Source organism: Felis catus, chromosome A2 (genome assembly GCF_018350175.1).
Source record: "Felis catus isolate Fca126 chromosome A2, F.catus_Fca126_mat1.0, whole genome shotgun sequence".
Classification (NCBI taxonomy): Eukaryota; Metazoa; Chordata; class Mammalia; order Carnivora; family Felidae; genus Felis; species Felis catus.
The window spans coordinates 34,755,017-34,773,455 of NC_058369.1; the positions used below are offsets into that span (position 1 = coordinate 34,755,017).

Sequence of the window (18,439 nt, forward strand, 5' to 3'; positions counted from 1 at the left end):
ATTCCAAAAAGAATGAGCATTGAGGGATATGTTTTAGACAGGTAATCATTAGGACTCTTGACCACACAGTTCAAAGCATGTAAGAGGAGGCACTGCGACTTTATTTTGGGGAGAGTTTTGTTTTGACCCACCTTCGTGATAAAAGGCATTGTGGTTGGGAAGGACATAAGGCTGTTTTCTTGAGATAATTCTGAGTATCGGCACTACCAGCCCTGAACTCCTCAAGGCTTGCCAAGCACAGCAATAAAGCTGTGAGTGTTGTTTAATTAAAACCATTTCCTTAAAGTAAATGGAACACGAGTTCATACTGCCAGTCCTCTCCCAATTTGCAAAGCCTGCTCGGCTCTTCTCTAAGGGGGCTACTGCTTCTGTCCCTAGTGATGGCAAATGGTAGAAAGTTGGGGTCATCTTCCTGGGTCCATTAGGTTTTAAGAATACACTGCCCAGAAGAAATTATGATAGACTTGGACAAAGTACGAATATACTAAAATTTTTCGGGAATTTATACATTGCGAACGTTGAAGAAAGGAATACTGCTGTGTTCAAATGCCTCAAAATAACCCCTGTGAAGGAAGCTCGTTTGCTCTGTTCTCGTTGGTCTCACTCTATGGATTCCCACGGATATATCAAAGAGCTGACAGAGAGGAGACAAGACTTGATTTACTTGGTGACTATAAAGGGTTTGGCCCCCTTTCAGAAGAACATGCCAAATCCTGCTACATTTGCTGAGACTTAACTCGTCTGATGAGATTGCTTTCTTTCCTATTTAGACGGTCTCACCCAATTTTCAGATACTGCTTCATGTGAAGTTTTAAAACTGTTTTTTTAAAGAAGCTTCACTTAAAATCAGATTTAAACACATACTTTACTGGCTTAATGGAACCTTCCTTTAATTTGTTTTTACTTTTGTTTTATTTTATTTTCAATGCCCCATACAAGCATCCAGGTCACTCATGATTCTCATACTTATATTGGGTCCTTTTCCACCAAAGGTATTTCTCCCTCAGGAAAGTCCCACTCCTGACCTAGGAAGGGGAAGAGATACAGGGGTGCAGGATAGGACTCCATTTCTTTCCAGCTACTGACAGAGCGGACCCCACAACCCACACACAGCCAGACTCCATGTTCCCCAACCTCAGGACTGCTCACTCAGGACAACACCTAGCTCCAAAGACCCTTTCTTTCCCCCGGTCTGAAAAGATGAGAGAAGGAAAGGGAGGAAGGGTGCTACCGAGGAATGAATTTAAAACACAAACCCAAATACTGAAGACTTACTAGTCATGTTTCTTGCATTAGTGCTAAATAAGTAAGTGTAATTAACAAAATGCCACCGAGCACATGACTCAGAGCAACCTACTCACGGCTGGCAACCCCTGAGAAAGCATGCGCTTTAGTTAAGACTACTTCCTATTAGCAAACTAGAAAGAAACATGATATAAACCCTAGCTACCTTAATCAAGACATGAATACCTCAAGGGTGAAAATGTTCCTCCGTTTGTAAAAAAACAACAAACTGACTTCTTTCTCATCACGGTAACAACGGTGAGAGAAACTTCCAGTTTCCCTTCCATGTAACAAAAGACGTGTGGTTCGGGAACTCTGATTAAAGGCAGATACACAGTTGAGAATATACAGCCCCAAAGAAGAGTCCAAGAGCAAAGCCTACAGGGAGCAGTAGGAACTAAACAATTAGGAGGATGTCCTGGAACGTGTCAGTTCCCTGTAACCTGTCCTATGATGTGTCTTCAATGAAAAGACAGGCCTTGTCGTCCCTTTACATTAAGTGACTTGCTGAGCATGAAGCTTTCAAGTTCTCCCACCACCCAGGATGTGCTTTGCACATGCATTTCCTCCAGGTGTTCCCTGATAACTGTTTTTTTTTTTAATTTTAGAGAGAGAGGGTGTGTGTGTGTGTGTGTGTGTGAGAGAGAGAGAGAGAGAGAGAGAGAGAGATCTGGGGAGGAGCAAAGGGGGAGAGAGAGAGAGAGAGAGAGAGAGAGAGAGAGAGAGAGAATCTCAAGCAGGCTTAGCCACACTTAGTGAGGAGCCCGACCTGAGGCTCAATCCTACAACTTTGGGATCACGGTGTGAATTGAAATCAAGAGTTGGATGCTCAACTGACTGAGTCACCCAGGCACCTCTATTTTTTTGTTTGTTTGTGTTTTTCTTTTGAAGGCCCATGCAATTATAAACCTAAAATACTGCCTGGAAGGATATCTTCATTGGAGTAAGATGTAGAAAAATCTCTTAGAACCGCAGAATTTGAACAGGCATTCTTTATGTCTCTCTTTCAACCACTGTATAATGATGACCCTTTTGGTTGGAAAGTTGCATGTTTAAAAAAAAGATCTAATATGCATGACAAAAATACTCTGCAACAATTTCTAAGCCCCTGGTTTTTACTGCTTTCTTTATACCTGCACTGGAGTGTTATTTAGCCTCATCCCATACATCAAAGTCACATCAGACACACATTTAATTTATATAAATCCAACTATGCAGGCACAGGGACGGAACAAGCAAGTGAGCAAGAAAGAGCCAAATCTAGTGGGAGCCCCCAACACCGGTCCATTCAAAGAACACAAGTTGCTGAGGGAGGTGAGAGGGGATGAGCTCCTTTGCTCACAGGGCACTGTATAATCCAGTTGGTATGAAGAGGGACTAGAGGCAGGCTGCTTGGGTTTGAATCCTTGCTCTACCACTCATGTGTGGCCTTTGGCAACTTTCCTTTGGCAAGTGAGGAAAGTGCCTCACTTTCTTCATCTGTAAAATGGCCATGATTTATTACCTATCTTAGGTTTGTGGTGAGGAATAGATGAGTTCATATTTGTAAAGCCCATAAACCAGTTCCTGGCACATACTTAATACCTATGTCAGTGTTAGCTGCCATTATTATTATTATTTATTTTATCCATTAACTTTGATAGTTAATTTTTTTATAATTGAAGAAAAATAATTACTCATTGTGCACCATATTTCTGCCACTTTGTGAGGAGTAGGGAGGGAGTGAACAAAACAGAGACCATCCTCCTTGTAGGAGTTTATAGTGTCAGGGGCCAGACAGACTTTAATAAAACATTCCACCGGTTTTTTAATTATAGACCACAGTGGTGAGGAATGTCATGGAGAAGGATCAGCGTCTCCTCACCCATACTAAAATTTATGAGTGGACTTAAAAGGATTTCCAAAGTTAAGTTTGATTATAAATTTTTTTTGCCTTCTGAAAGGTCTTTTTAGAGCCTCACCTACATGTGAGATGTGATTACAATGTGTAGTAGCTGCAGTGAGTTAGAGACGTGCAGACCTACAAGTAGGGATGAAAGTGAGCTTGTATCCTATGTCTTGTCTGTTCCACACCCTGCCCCCCAAGGAAGACGTGAACACTCAAGAACATGATACAACCCCAAAATTGGAAGAGACAGCAATAAGGTCTCAGCCTGATACTGAAAATATGAAAGGAAACCATGCAAATCTCAATTTTCCAATGGTAGTTGATATATCAAGATGACCTAATAGTTGGAGAAAGATACATGCTGATTTGTCGGCACACAGAGTAATCTGTAAAGGGAGCTTGTACAAAGAGCCATCAAGATAAAGAAACATTAAATTTTGTTTTTTACAAGAAGTGGTTTTTTTTTTTTTTTTCATTCCTCATGTATACCGGAGAAAAATTCAGTGAAGACTTTATGTCACATATCATTATGAATCAATGTTCTTGACCAAACATAAAAGCTGATTCAACATCTCCACCTTGAAACACTCTATTATCATGACATTTGTCAAATACTGAAAGATCTGACCACTTCCCTCTTCCCCAAATAGCAAAAGGAACTCAGATAACAAATGAAGGTTGTACTTTGTAACAAGAACAGACAGGAGATTGAATCGCAGCAAAACACTTACAAATCAAGAGAGGGGAAGAAAAGTACCCAGAGAGATTAAATGCACAGAGAACAATAATAGGAAGGAAATCTCTTGTGAAAAGAAGCAGCTGATGGTAACTTAATCGGGACAGAAATGAACTAGATCTACTTCAGTGACTGAGCTCAAGATGAGGTAATTTCATAAAGTTTATAGAAAGTCACTTGAAAATTATACAACTTGTTTTTGTTCCCTACTTTTAGAGGGAAGGGAAATAAAAGTTCTCCATGAGGGAACTGATCTTCAGAAAAATGCATTTACAAACCCAGCTGAGGAATGTTACCTATTAACTAGAAGATTATCCTTAATTCTCATTTGGATAGAAAAGTCACTTTAGAACTGATAGAGTCCCTCTGAGTTTTAGGGAGAGATTCTGACACAGAAATAAGGGAATAAAAATCTTAAAACACACAGGGATGTCAAGTGTATGGAGAAAGAAATTCAAATCAGTGTCAACCGAGTGGAGTCCCGGGCTACTATCTGGCACAACAAGGGTGAGCTGGGGCCAATTGTCAGTTTTGTACAAGTAACACATACAGCACACAGCACAGGAGTCACTCTAACCTGAAAGGTAAACAGAGAACGAAAGGGCTCCTGTCTGAGATGGGAGCTGAAGCAGCTCTCATAAGCCAGAGGATGCTAACAGAGCTCCATCAGACATCCTCAAACATGACAATCACCTAAGGGGCTGGCTAAGGTAGAGACTGCTGGGCCCCACCCCAGACTTTCTGATTCAGCAGGTTTAAGTGGACGAAGAATTTGCATTCCTAAAGAGGTTCCAGGTGACGCCACTCCTGCTGGTCCACCCACTGGAGAAGCCAGGCCCCAGGAATGAAGCCCTAGGAATGAAGCCCTATGACTAGGGGAGCCTCTATGGCACAGCTTTGCTCCTGGATCTTACTCATGCTGTCACCAAGTGGAAAGGGATACTTAGAGCCTCCTGGGCCACCTTGTTTTAGTTTGTGATCCCACAGGCAGGTGGGCTTTTGCATGAGTGTCATGAGAACAGCAGCAGGGAAGCCTCTGGCTGGACTGAGGGGCTTCTGCCAGGTGCCCACCCTTGAAAGCAACCCTCTGCCAGGGATGCAGCAGAGCAACGGGCCCGGGCCAGGTATAAGCATTCTCTGTGGGCAGGAGCGGGGAAGAGAGCATCCAAGTGGGGATGCAGATGGCGAACGAAGGCATCACCAGGACCATAAGGAGAAGTATCACCAAAGAAACCAAGACAAAGCTTGATGAGCAAAGAACAACAGGACAATGTGAATACTGCAGCCCGTAATAAAGCTCACTTTAGCATCAAGATGTACCCTGTACAATCACCTTCACTTACAATACTGGTTTTTACACACGTACCCATTGAAACTCACAGAGCAGTGCTTCTCACATAATCTGTGGTGAAGGACAATTTTTTCTTAAATGCCCTGACAGTCACTGATGTTTTTGTAAAACACAATCATATGAAATGCTAGAAAATTGATCTTCTACTTGTATGTCACAGAAATTTGGAATAAAAGTTTCTAGATGCTGATTCTGTCTTTGTATTTATTATAGACCTAAAACAGCCCATAGGCTGGTGCTTCTATACAAACTGACACTAGGCCAATACCACACTCCAAGCATGCCGACCCTAGACCACTGGGGCCAGGTCTCTGTCACAACTACTCAACTGCTTAAGGAAATGAATGAGCAAAGCTGTGTTCCTATAAAACTTTACTTATACAAATACCCATGAGGCAGAGTTTGGCTGTGAACCGCAGTATGCCTCCCCCTGCTATGGACCAGTGCCCCCTCAAACTCTAATGTGCAGAGAATCCTCTGGGCATCCTGTGAAAACACGAATCCGGACCCCACTGATCTGAGGTAGAGCTACGTTCCTGCATTTCTAACGGCCTTCAAGTTGATGTCAACACTGAAAGTGCATGGCCCACATTCTGAGTGGTAAGGCTGCACAGACTCTTCTCTGTGAACCCAGAGAAGAGGGTGTGATGTCAGTATGAATGGATGCTTTACACTGGTCTTCTTTGAACTTAGCAAGGACTGTATCTGTCAATCAGGCTCAAGTCTTCCTCTGCTTTAAAGGGGTAATTACAACCGGAAGACTTGACAAGGACAGCGTAATGGAACCAATGACATTAAATGCTGGATGATTTCCCATTCTGTTGACTGGCTCGGGACCTGACACACAGTAGGTGATCAAAGAACAGGCAATGACTGCCCGCTGAAGGCCGGAATCACAAGCTATGTTCATTAGGGGGAGGAAGCTAGGATGATGGTGAGGCTCAAATTTCTGTCCTGTTGTCTTACCTAAGATGTTTTGCATTGTTTAATAAATTGGTGCAACTTACGACAGGGAGAGCTTTTAAAGATACATTGGTAGAGAAAAAGAGAATCACAGAATTTATGCTTTCAGTAAAGGTTCTCGTTTTTTTTTGGGGGGGGGTATTTTTTACTTTTCCCTTGTTTACCCTTCTCATTTGATTACCAAACACCTCTCTTTCAGAATCTGGTCAGCAGCGTCTGCATCTGGATTAATCATTTGGCAGTTCAGTTTAACAGACAAGAAGATCCACTCACAGTCACAGGTTGTAAAACAGAAAAATATCAGAAATATCTAAATTTGGGCATTTCTCCCTCATATCTGCTACTAAATGTCCACATTCTTGGATCACAATGACACACTGAAGATTCTAGGTCACTCATATCTCTCAGAGGCATGTGCTATTTGGGATGAACGAGCACGTGAAATCTAGGTCAATGGTTAAAGGTCAAAATGGATTTCTGTTCACTACTTATGATCCTAAGGCTTCTGAGTATTAAAGCAGACACCTAAATGTTTGTTCAGAAATACTCCAGTGGAGTTCTAATTGAGAAAAAGGGATGTGTCCAGAATGCTTACGGACAACGATTAATGAAAGAACTCACAGATAAGCTGGAAGAAAAGTAATTAACTTGGATTTGTGCCAGCTGCCCCTTGGGAATGCTAACTAATACGTGTGTTCAAAGTGCTCCGTTTCGTAAGTCCTCAAAGTTGGAAGCAGAGCATCCCGAGGAGAGGGTCCTGGGGATGGAGATAAAATATCCATCGATATGCACAAAGGACCTCTAAGTGGAAGACAGGTGCCACCCAAATTAGAGCAAAGTTCAAGTGGACCAAACCTCTTTTTTTTTTTTTTTAAGTTGATAATAAAGCAAGCGAGGTGGCTTAGGACACTGAGGTAAAGAAGTAGTGAGGGATGCCTGGGTGGCTCATTCGGTTAAGTGTCCAACTTTGGCTCAGGTCACGATCTCCTAGTTTGTGAGTTCGAGCCCCATATGGGGACTCTGTGCTGACAGCTCAGAGCCTGGAGCCTGCTTCGGATTCTGTGTCTCCTTCTCTTTCTGCCCCTCCCCAACTCATGCTCTGTCTCTCTCAAAAACAAATAAACATTAAAAAACATATATTAAAAAAAAAAGTAGTAGTGAGTAAACATGAAGGAACATAGGGCACCTCCAACAGGTGCAGATATTGATCAGATTCCCCTCACTGGGAGCATTCATGTCATTGCCTACAAACCCAAACTCCACATCTAACAGTCAGGACACGTCTTTCTCAAAGGTAAACTCATCAGAGGGCTTCTTGGACAAACTTAATCAAAAATAACAAATTTCTGGCATCCTCAATTCTATTTTTAACCTTGTACCACCACCCAGTATATTACTTACTTGTTTTGTATAATGTATCTATTTACTCACTGATTTAACTATCTTTCCCACTCTGAAATGGTAGCTCCAAGAGAACAGGACTCTATTTCACCCACTGCTCTACAATTCGGGGTCTAGAGGAATGCCTGGCATATCTAACACCATGCATTATCATTTGGCTGATATCACTGAATGGGTTTCTGTCCAGCTTAGTCATTCTCTGGTCTGGAGAACTAGTCCTGACCTCATAAACTGGTCTGAGGAGCTGCCCCAACAAGCTGGGGGGGAACCCCCCTCCTTCCATAAAGTTGTTCTTGCTATGGAACGAGCCTAGTGAACCTCATGGTTGACACAGTGACTTGTACTATGGATGAATTCTTGCCTTACTTGCCTGCCCGGCCCTCCAGTCTCCTTAGAACCAAGCTTCTGCGTATGGGATGCTTTGCTTTGTATGAAGGCAGCTTGGCCCTGCACTACAGCCTGGGGACTGTGGCACTGGCTACTGGTTAACAGAATTCCCTAAATACTCCTTAAAATTGCCTCCCTTTGTTGGCACACTTGCTGTCTTCTACTAACACCCTGCTTTCAGGTAAGGGCCCCTGCCACTTGCAGTTCCTCCTGTATTGTTATTACCGACTGCTGCTGAGTCTGGCTGCTGCATAGGACTTCACCCAACCCTCTGCAAAGAGGACCTTCCCTCCACTGCTTCCTGGACCCTGGGGAGGCAAGTCTTGCTCTAGACAATGGACCCTACCAGGCTGTCCCGTCCCATGAGAGTCTTGCCAGACATAGAGCACTGGCACCTACCTTGGGAAATGGTTTCACAAGGACAGCTCATTAACTTATCATGCTTCTCTTGCTGACTGAGACCACTGAGCCATAGGATTTCCATGGAAAGAAAGAGACACGCTGTCAATATGAATTTGCTCTGAAAAGACATTTTTTGGAGGACCTACTATGTTCCCTGAACTATTAGAGTGGCTAGAAATAATGAAGTGTATTAATAATAGTGGAACAGGACAAAACCAGGCACTAGGGGAAAAAAAAAACTCAAGGCAAAACTATACTTGGAGCTATTTTCAAAGAATATGCAACAAATGAAAAGTTTAATGAAACAGCAGCAAGAAGCGGGGGGTGGGGGAGGGAGAATATTTCTAGGCGATTTTATAAGATTTAAAAAGAGAAATGTATGAATAAAGGAGATGATTAAGTGGTAAAGACTGTAACTTGTAAATACCCCAAAGAAAAGGGAGACTGGGACATATTATCACATATTATCATTAAGGTGGCATCTGATGAGGGCTAGAGACTAAAAAGGCACCTAATTAACAAGTTTGCCTAAAGTGTCTTGCTCTTTACAAAGACAGAAGAGGCACAGAGAAACCAATGGATTCTTAGGAAGAATGCTGGCAAGAAAGAGAAGGAAAAATAAAGGTGAGTCTATTCTAACTTCTGCAAGTCTTGTTTTGGACTCGGTCTCACCTCACTGAACCGGATATGTCAGGAAGATACAGGGAAGATCTTCAACTCAGCCATCAGGAAGGCACATTAGGCCACACTTGGAATTCTTAGGTATTTCAGAATTTAGGCAATTCTAAATGACTGTATCAAATATTAAAGAATGACTCATTAACCCTGTGATAATTAAAACAAAGGAAGATCAGTAGTCCACTGATGTAGTAAATGCATAAGACGCTAAAGGGGTATCTAGCTGAGCCCTAGAGAATGCTGATTTTCTTTTTTTTTTTTTTTATTGTTCTAGAAGTCTGTTTTGTACCAAAATGTTTTTCACACTTGTTACTACTGCATTTGTTAACTATACTGTACTCTACTTTAGCAAACCAGATTTACAAAGTTCACACATTTTCTGAAAATGACTTTAAATGCTGAGCTTTAAATAACCTTCTAAATAACAAGAGGCCTTTCACACACTGCCCACTATTAATATGCTAGTAAAACTAACAGTAAGAGAGAGACCAGCTAACAACACTGGAGGATGTACATCATGTAATACTGGATATATTTTTTAAAGGCCATCAATAGGAAGGGTATTCTAATTATAATCTTATAAAGAAGACATGTATAGATAATGCTGGAAGGAAATTTAACAAAATTGTAATAGTGGTCATGTTACGGTAATAAAGTTAGAGACAATTTTTTTTAATCTCTGACTTTTAGTAGGAAATGCAAATTTCTAAAAGTGGAAAAAATAATCAATTTTTAAATGTAAAGAAACCTTTCAAAAAGCATAAAGTGAGGGACTTACATGTGTAAGGAAATCATTCTTACCTGGATAGTGGAAAAATTAAGTTAAAATTTTCTCAAGGTTTATTCATTTAATCCTTAAACATAAAGGTAATATGTCTAAAATATCATTACTGACATATTTTGAAGGTTTTCATATTCATAGTCAAATTCCTTCCCTTTAGGAAGCATATAAAAGCAAATGAGGAAAAGAAAAGAGTTTTTGACTTTACATTCAGGCTAGGGGTTCCGGACTGTCCTTTCTTAGATAAAATGGAGCAGCTCTTTCACATAATCTCTGAAGAGCCATCCATAATTAGCCAAAACATTATTCAGGCAATTCTCGTTATCCATAGTAGTCACGGTCTATCAACTTTCAGCGAACACTGAGTTAGCAAATACCGAACCACTGCTCCTGAGGAAACCAAGGGCTAGTTTCCCATAAGCCTCACACCGTTTTCATCAAAACAGCAATGCATAACCTGTTTTCTGTGTTTCTGTTTGAGGATACCTTACTTCATATATACTGTTAATTCATTCGTATTGAATTTTTACTCACCCTTGAACAAAGCTTATCTAACATATATTTTCTCTGTAAGATCCATCATAGTAGACATGACTTAGGAAAACCAGGCAGCACTGTGGCACTACACACGGGGCCACTTTAAACAGCCAAGTGCATACTCCTCTCATTGACAACAGCCTTCTACATCCTTCTACCTACTGTGGTGACAAATAGGCAGTCAGTATGAAAACCTTAAAATCTTCATACATAGTTAGCCTCCTACTTCTAAGAATTCATCTTATTTCATTTATTTTGAGAGAGTTTGAGAGGGATTGAGACAGAGAGAGAGGGAGAGAGAGAATGCACATGTGAGCAGGGGAGAGGGGCAGAGGGAAAGGGAGAGAGAATCTTAAGCAGACTCCACACCCGGTGTGGAGCCTGACATGGGGCTCCATCTCACGATCGTGTGATCATAACCCGAGCTGAAATCAAGAGTCAGACGCTCAACCAACCGAACCACCTAGGCGCCCCTAGGAATTCATCTTACATGAGTAATCTGAAGTGTACGTAAAGTTAAGAGTACAAGGAGGTTACGGCAGCATTATTTTAAGGGAGAGACATCCTGAATACCAAATAACAGAGGACTGGTTAAGTAAATTTATATGTTCATACAAGTGAATACTATTCAGCTCCCGAAGATGCTGCAGAGGACTGTACAATGACAGGGGAAAAGGTAGGTAAAAAGTGGAAAAAAGCAGACTACATAAGAGTGTCAATCATACTGATACCAGTTTTGTCAAAAATACTACTACTCTGTGTATTCATTTTAAGTAAATGTAAAAGTGCATATAAATGTAATTTGATCTATTTTTGTACTTTTCTATACTTTATGTTTCTCTAATTTAATAATTAGGAAAATGGGGATGCTGTTTAATAAAACAGCCTTAAAAAAAAGACAAAACACTTTTTATCTTGCGAGCCACTCTGAGTCAAGCCAATTTCTTCGGCAAAGCCCACATGGACGTGTTGTTCATTTAGGAACAAGACAATCATTCCTAACCCCTAGTTCTCTGGCAGTGGGTGGGAGGGTGGTAGAGAGGGAATTCACAGTGTCTTCAACCTTCTGAAGGCAGTGGGGCTCATCCCACCAGACTACAGCTCACCCCTATAAAGGAGAGGACCCAGAACCCTTCCCAGTTCAAAGGGTCTTCACCTTGTTCTCCTGAATTATTTTCCCAAGTTACTCCCTACATCTAGTGATTCTCCCACCAGGCATTATTTGGATTCTAAAACAATACCTCAAAAATAATAATAGTGAAACTTTCAGATGCTTGATCAGTCTAGCATTATAGGAAAATTCTTAAGACTCAGAGATACCTGACATTAATCCTGGCATTGTTAGAAAATGCACTATTTTCTTAACTGTTGAACTGAACCATGTCTTTTCACAGTGCAGTAACATTAAGAGAAAAAATATCCCCAACTCTTCTAATAATTATATATTATTTCCAATCTAGGTGACATTGTACCTTTATTAGTGGTTCATTTCTGTTTAACATCTACAAAGGCTTCTCCATACAGGATTCATAATCAATTATGAGCATGTTGGGACCAATGATAAAATTTACTAAAATATCCCCAAGTCTTAAAATTCTTCAAATTACTTACCATGAAACAAAACAAAGCACATCCAAATTTGAATTTTGAGAAGCAGAGCAAAGAGTAAAAAACGTTATTTTTGATTTATTTCTGACAGTATGTCAGCAGGCAGCATGAAAACAGATTTAGAGAGTTCCATTAGGGATGCGTGGAAAAGGGGTAGCTCTCAGAAACACTGGTCTTGGGTAAGATACAGAACCGACGGCCTTCCCAGGACCCAGCTCTTACTGCGTAGTACTGGCCGATAAAATGGAACAGGTGCATGTTGGACAAGGACAGCAAGACATTTTTGGAAATGTGGATCAACTGGACGTCAGAGAAAGAAATGCAACACAATAGGAAAAGCACTTGGAGGAAACAAAGAGAAATGAGAACAAGGTAGCGAGCTTTCCATTCTCCAGCTTATACACGGTGTTCCCCTGCACAGGGCTGAAACCAGGTGACAGGTTACAAATTCATAAGCACAGAATCATTTTTATCCTTCTCAGACTAGACTACCAGGCAGCCTATCACCATAAAGAATGGCTGCCTGGACTTACTCTTTCCAACTTTTAGATTTGTTTTCAAAGAGGCCTGTAAGAACAGGGATGGGGGGAGTTATTTCAAAAATAATGCTCGTGTTGTGTCAAGTATTGGGTATTACATTTGAAAATCAATCTCTACAAGAGTTCTATTACCCACCAAAAATAAATATTCCCCTGCAGATAAGGTATTTCAGCAAATACAAGTGGTCTGTAATGAAATGAGTTTTGCTTCATGCCTCTGATATAAACATGTGAATAAGTGAAGAAGAGGATATTGTGGTTTGTTTTTAAATATATTCTAAATGTATGATGATCAACAATATGTACGTGAGGCATGTAGCACATATTAATATCAGCACATATTTATTACAAGTGAAGGCATTTGCATGCTAAAAGGCATTTGATACTGAAAATATGGCATGCATTTTTACTTCTCTAGCCTCAAATTCTAAACAATTTTGAATCACATACCACAGAGCTAAAATAGCTGGGCTCTTTTCAAATTTATACCAAATGATATTCTGTGGTTCTTGCAGATATGAATTTAATCCTCCCTCGATTAAGTTGTGTTTTCTTGGTCGTCTGAACAGAGAATCACTGCAAACTACTGAACTGTTTACCCATTTCATCAACTTCAAAACAACCCATACAGTAACACTGGTGTTAATGGATCTGTTTCAGATACCTCCTATCCCAAAGATGAGCATTTACTTCCTCTTGTTTCAATAATTATAAATCTAAGCCTCAGAAATGATTATGGAATTGAACGTTAAAAAACAAAAAAAGTCAACACATAGGCTCTGTGCTGACAGCTCAGAGCCTGGAGCCTGCTTCAGATTCTGTGTCTCCTGCTCTCTCTGCCCCTTGCCCGCTTGTGCTGTATCTCAGTCTCTCTCTCTCTCAAAAATAAGTAAATAAACATTCAAATTTTTTTTTAAACTCCACACAAACGAAAGTTTTCCTTGTGCTTTAGAAATATTTGCCAAGTACTCACACATATATTATCTCTGCTGATATTGAAAGCCAACGCTTTGGGGTGTTATTTTCATGTCTACTTTACAGACAAGGTTAACAGAAGTTTAAAGAGTATTATCCTAATAGTAATAATTATATGAAAAGGTGTTCAACCTCATTAGCCATGAGAGAAAGGCATTAGACCACAGTGAAAGCTACCATACGTCTATTGGAATGACTAAAGTCGCAAAGGCTGGACTGCACCAAGGGTGGGGAAGGGTGTGGAGACACATTGGGACTGCCATAAACGGTTCCCAGAGTGTAAAGCTGGCACATCTGGAGCGCTGCTTGGCAGCATCCGTTCAAGCTGAAGACACGCGTATGTTATAACCCAGAAATCCTAGTTCCAAAAATATATCCCACAGAAATGTGCTCCAGAGGACATGTATGAGAATGTTCGCAGCAACGTAGCAGTCAAAACTGTGAATAACATAAATGCCTATCAACAGAAAAGGATGAAAACTTCTGGCAGAGTCACACAGTAGGACAGCATACGGCAGGAAGAATCAGTGAACCACTGCTACATAAAATGTAGATGAATCTTACAAATAAAAGTTAAGTGAAAGATGGCAAACACAGAAGAATGTACACCGTACGACCCTACTTATGTTAAGGCAAAACAAAATCTACGACGTTAGAAGTTGGGATAGCTGTGTTACCTTCAGGGGAAAGCAGGGTAGAAGTATGGCGTGGGGGTACTTCACTGGCTTCTGAGATGGGGTACCCATTCTGAGATGGCGTACTGGTCTGTTCAGGCTGTCTAACAAATTACCATAGACTGACTGATGCGACAACAAACATTTCTTTTCACAATTCTAGAGGCCAAAGTCCAAGGTGAAGGCACCGGCAGCTTCAGGGTCTCATGAGAGCCCACTTCCTGGTACAGAAATGGCCATCATTTAGATCTGTCCTCCTATGGAGGAAGGAGTGAGCGACCTCTCTGGGGTCTCCTTTACCAGGGTACTAATCCCATTCATGAGGCTCCACCCTCATGACCTAATTACCTCCCAAAGGCCCACCCCCTAATATCACCAGATTGGGGGTTAGGATTTCAACATATGAATTTGGGGGGACATGAAACATTCAGTCCCTAACACTGGTCATGTTCTATTTTATGATCTGGCTGCCAGTATGTTCACCTCGTGGTAACTCATCAAGCTATATACTTACGATTTACATACTGTTCTATATGAAGTTTATACTTCAATGAAAATTTATTAAAAATTTTAAATGACACTATCATATGAAATTATTCCTCCTTTAAATGGGAAATGTGTATGTATAATCTCAGTTAATGTAATAAGCGATTCTCTGATTATATGTCCTTACCACAAAAAATAAATTACAGTTATGAAACATGATAGAGGTGTTACCTAATGCTACAGTGGTAATCATACTGTGACATATAGATATATCAAATAAACACATTATATATCTTAAACTTATATGTTACATGTCAGTTATATCTGAATTTAAAAAACTTCAAGAAATTTAAGCTCTAAATACTTGAATAAATAAATAAAGCAAGCAAGCAACCCGCAGAGGTAATAAATACTGTTATAATTTCACTTTATAAAAGAGCAAAGTGAGATATACACAAGTTAAATAACGTGCTCAAGCTCCCACAACCAATAAGCAGTAAAGATGGGACGTGGGACAGGAACCTGGGCAGTCTGGTACAAGAATCCCACTAAGAATCCTTCCATTCCTTTTTGAACTGGTACTTGGTGCTTATGTAGCACATTTCTTCCTGGATTTTTTTTTTTTTTTAGTGTTTGTTTATTTATTTTGAGAGACAGAGACAGAGAGAAAGCGTGCACATGTGCACACATGAGCAGGGGGAGGGGCAGTGAAAGAGGGAGAGAGAGAACACCAAGCAGGTTCCACACAGATGCGAGATCATGACCTAAGCAGAAATCAAGAGTCGGACACTTAACCAACCAAGCCACCTAGGCTCCCCCTTCCTGGATTTTTAAAGAACTTTGAAAAACACTATGTTAATTATACTTGGAATCAAAAAAATAATATTAAGAGAAATAAAAATTAAAAAACAAAGAGCTTTGAAAACATGACTCTTGGGGGGCCTGGGTGGTGCAGTCGGTTAAGCGTCGGACTTCAGCCAGGTCACTATCTCGCGGTCCGTGAGTTCGAGCCCCACGTCAGGCTCTGGGCTGATGGCTCAGAGCCTGGAGCCTGTTTCCGATTCTGTGTCTCCCTCTCTCTCTGCCCCTCCCCCGTTCATGCTCTGTCTCTCTCTGTCCCAAAAATAAATAAACGTTGAAAAAAAAAATTAAAAAAAAAAAAAAAAAAGAAAACACGATTCTAAGTTGGATCTAACCCAGGAAGCACAGGGACATATCAGGTGAGGAGTCTTCAGGAATGTCAATCCCACACTAACGCTTTTCAAAGTCAGTCCTCCAGAGGGCAACAGATTTGCTTAACTTTGGCCAAAAGAGTTGGGGTGAGTGCTGAGATTCCGGTCAACTGTCTTTTCCTATTATTCATTGATGCAAGATGTTTTACATACTCCAGATGTCATTTGTACTCATTTTCTACACCTTTGGAATTCTAAGTTTAGAATTAGAAGTAAAAGCCAAAGTATGACTCAGGAAAACGAAAGTTTAAGGATAACACAATCCTTGGAGGATTTTTCCCTCAAGTTTATTCAAATTCTTTATAACTTACCACAAACCCCTACTTCTACTTCCTATTTAATGTGATCTTTACTACTTAGGATTAAGAATCCTAGGGCTTACCATACTGGATGTTAAAAATGATGATCAGGTTATACCACCAACAGAACAAACTACATTGTTCTTCAACTCTCATCTCAAGCTCAACTAGAAAACTAGGGAATTATAAAATATTTAATGTGAATTCAGTTTTTTAAGCTATCTTGAAAAGACTCTTGTCTTAGTTTGGCAGACGAGCTCTGTTTCATATATATTACAAACAAATAAAGAACACATTAGTTATAAAGGCATTTGTGTTGGGTCCTGATGAATGTCAGCATTAGGGCTAATAGGCAAAATAAATTTAAGTTTCAGCTCTATGGCTGACATTATGTGTAGAAATATATGTCAACACACAATATTGTTCTCGAATGATGACATTTATTACTTGATCAAAAGAATTAGCTTATACAGATGGCAAACAACTAGTTGTTACTATCAGTTGATTCAAGTTTAGCAACAAAAGGCCTTTTTCAATTTTGAATTTCAGTGTCTTCAACTGACTAATCCTTACATCCAACGAGAAAATCAATACCTTTGTAATAATCAGCTTTGGGTTTTTGGGATTCTTTTCTTCTGGGCAGCTGAATGGGGTTCTACTTGAAATAATTACAGCCAGAACTGTAACCAGTTTCCTTGCAAAATCAAATCAATTCATCTATACTATTTTTTAGCCTCTGTTCTCTAAAATCTGTGAAACAATGCCAGGATTGAAAATACCCATTACATTTCTATGCTTTTTAACTGTCTTTGAAATTTCAAGATTTGGAAAATTTACAGTGAGATGGGCTGTGCATTCATTTTCCTGATATAGCATGAGAAAAATAAAATAACTCCCACATATCTTTCTCTACCCAAGATGACAGGCAATCTCAAAAAAGTTTAAATACTCCAAGCATTTGAAAATATTCCATAGGGCAAAGTCAAAAAATTTTTAAGAGACTGTTTTAAAAAATGGCTCTGCAAGTGATTTTTCCTTCTCCTCCTGCATTGTTACAAAATTAAAATTCCAGATCAGCTACTAAGAAAAGATATTCCAAAGATAATGCAATGATTGTCCTGGTAGATTTACTCCCTCGATAGCACTCTATTATTCTTAGCACCGAATTTCAGTAGACACTAAAAGTTCTATTTTATTACAATTGCCCTGTTCTCTAAGTACATTGTGGTTCAAGCAGTTTAAAAAGCTGTGTGTGAGTTATGTCCACGGTATTTACAGATTTAAATTGATAAGAAAATCTCTGGAAGGAAAATGATGCTTCCCTTAGAAAATAAGAATAAGAAGGGATAAATAAATTAATAAGTAGGAAGCCACTGACAATATTCCTACCTAACCAACAGAAACAAGGTACTTATAGAAACAGAAAAACCAACCGCACACACATTCTTCATGGCTGGGCGACTTTGGATTTTGATGACTTTGTTATTCCTGGATAGCACTGGAAAACTGAAAATAAGTAGCTGATAATACCTTACCATTTATTTCATGAATCAGAAGGGAAAGACTTAGCAAAAACATAAGGTTAGCAACTATCTGAGTCATAATGAAAATAGAAGACAAAATTTTATAGTTGTGAACCAAAAGACTATTATTGGTACATTTATTTATGAGAAGTTTCCATATTAAGTTCAGACCACATTTCTTAAAAAACAATATGGGGGTGCCTGGGTGGTTCAGTTGCTTGAGCGTCTGTCTCTTGATTTCGCCTCTGGTCACAATCTCAGGGTTCATGGGTTTGAGCCCCACACTGGGTTATATGCACTGACTGGGAAGAGTCTGCTTGGGATTCTCCCTCTCTCTCCCTCTCCCTCTGCTCTGCCCCCCCCCCCTTGCTGTCTCTCTCAATATAAACTTTAAAAATTAAAAAAAAATTAAAGCTGGTATCATTTTCATTTGTTGTTCTTAGTGATGGTTCAGACTTCCCATGTGTTCAGATACATTAAGAACCAACAGAGGGGTGCCTGAGTGCATCAGGCGGTTAAGCATCCCACTCTTGGTTTTGGTCCAGAACATGATGTCACAGTTCATGGGTTTAACCCCATGTGAGGTTCTGCGCTGACGGTGCACAGCCTGTTTGGGGTTTTCTCTGCTTTCCCTCTCTCTCTGCTTCTCCCCTGCTCACTCACTCTCTCTCAAAATTAAATAATAAATGAACACT

The 18,439-nt window shown here is 40.1% G+C and overlaps 1 protein-coding gene across 8 annotated transcripts in view; it reads right to left on the reverse strand.

Moving 5' to 3' along the window:
- The window catches only part of SUCLG2 (succinate-CoA ligase GDP-forming subunit beta), a 482,508-nt gene that overhangs the window by 299,271 nt on the left and 164,798 nt on the right, over positions 1-18,439 (reverse strand). The gene's annotated exons all lie outside the window — the stretch shown is intronic.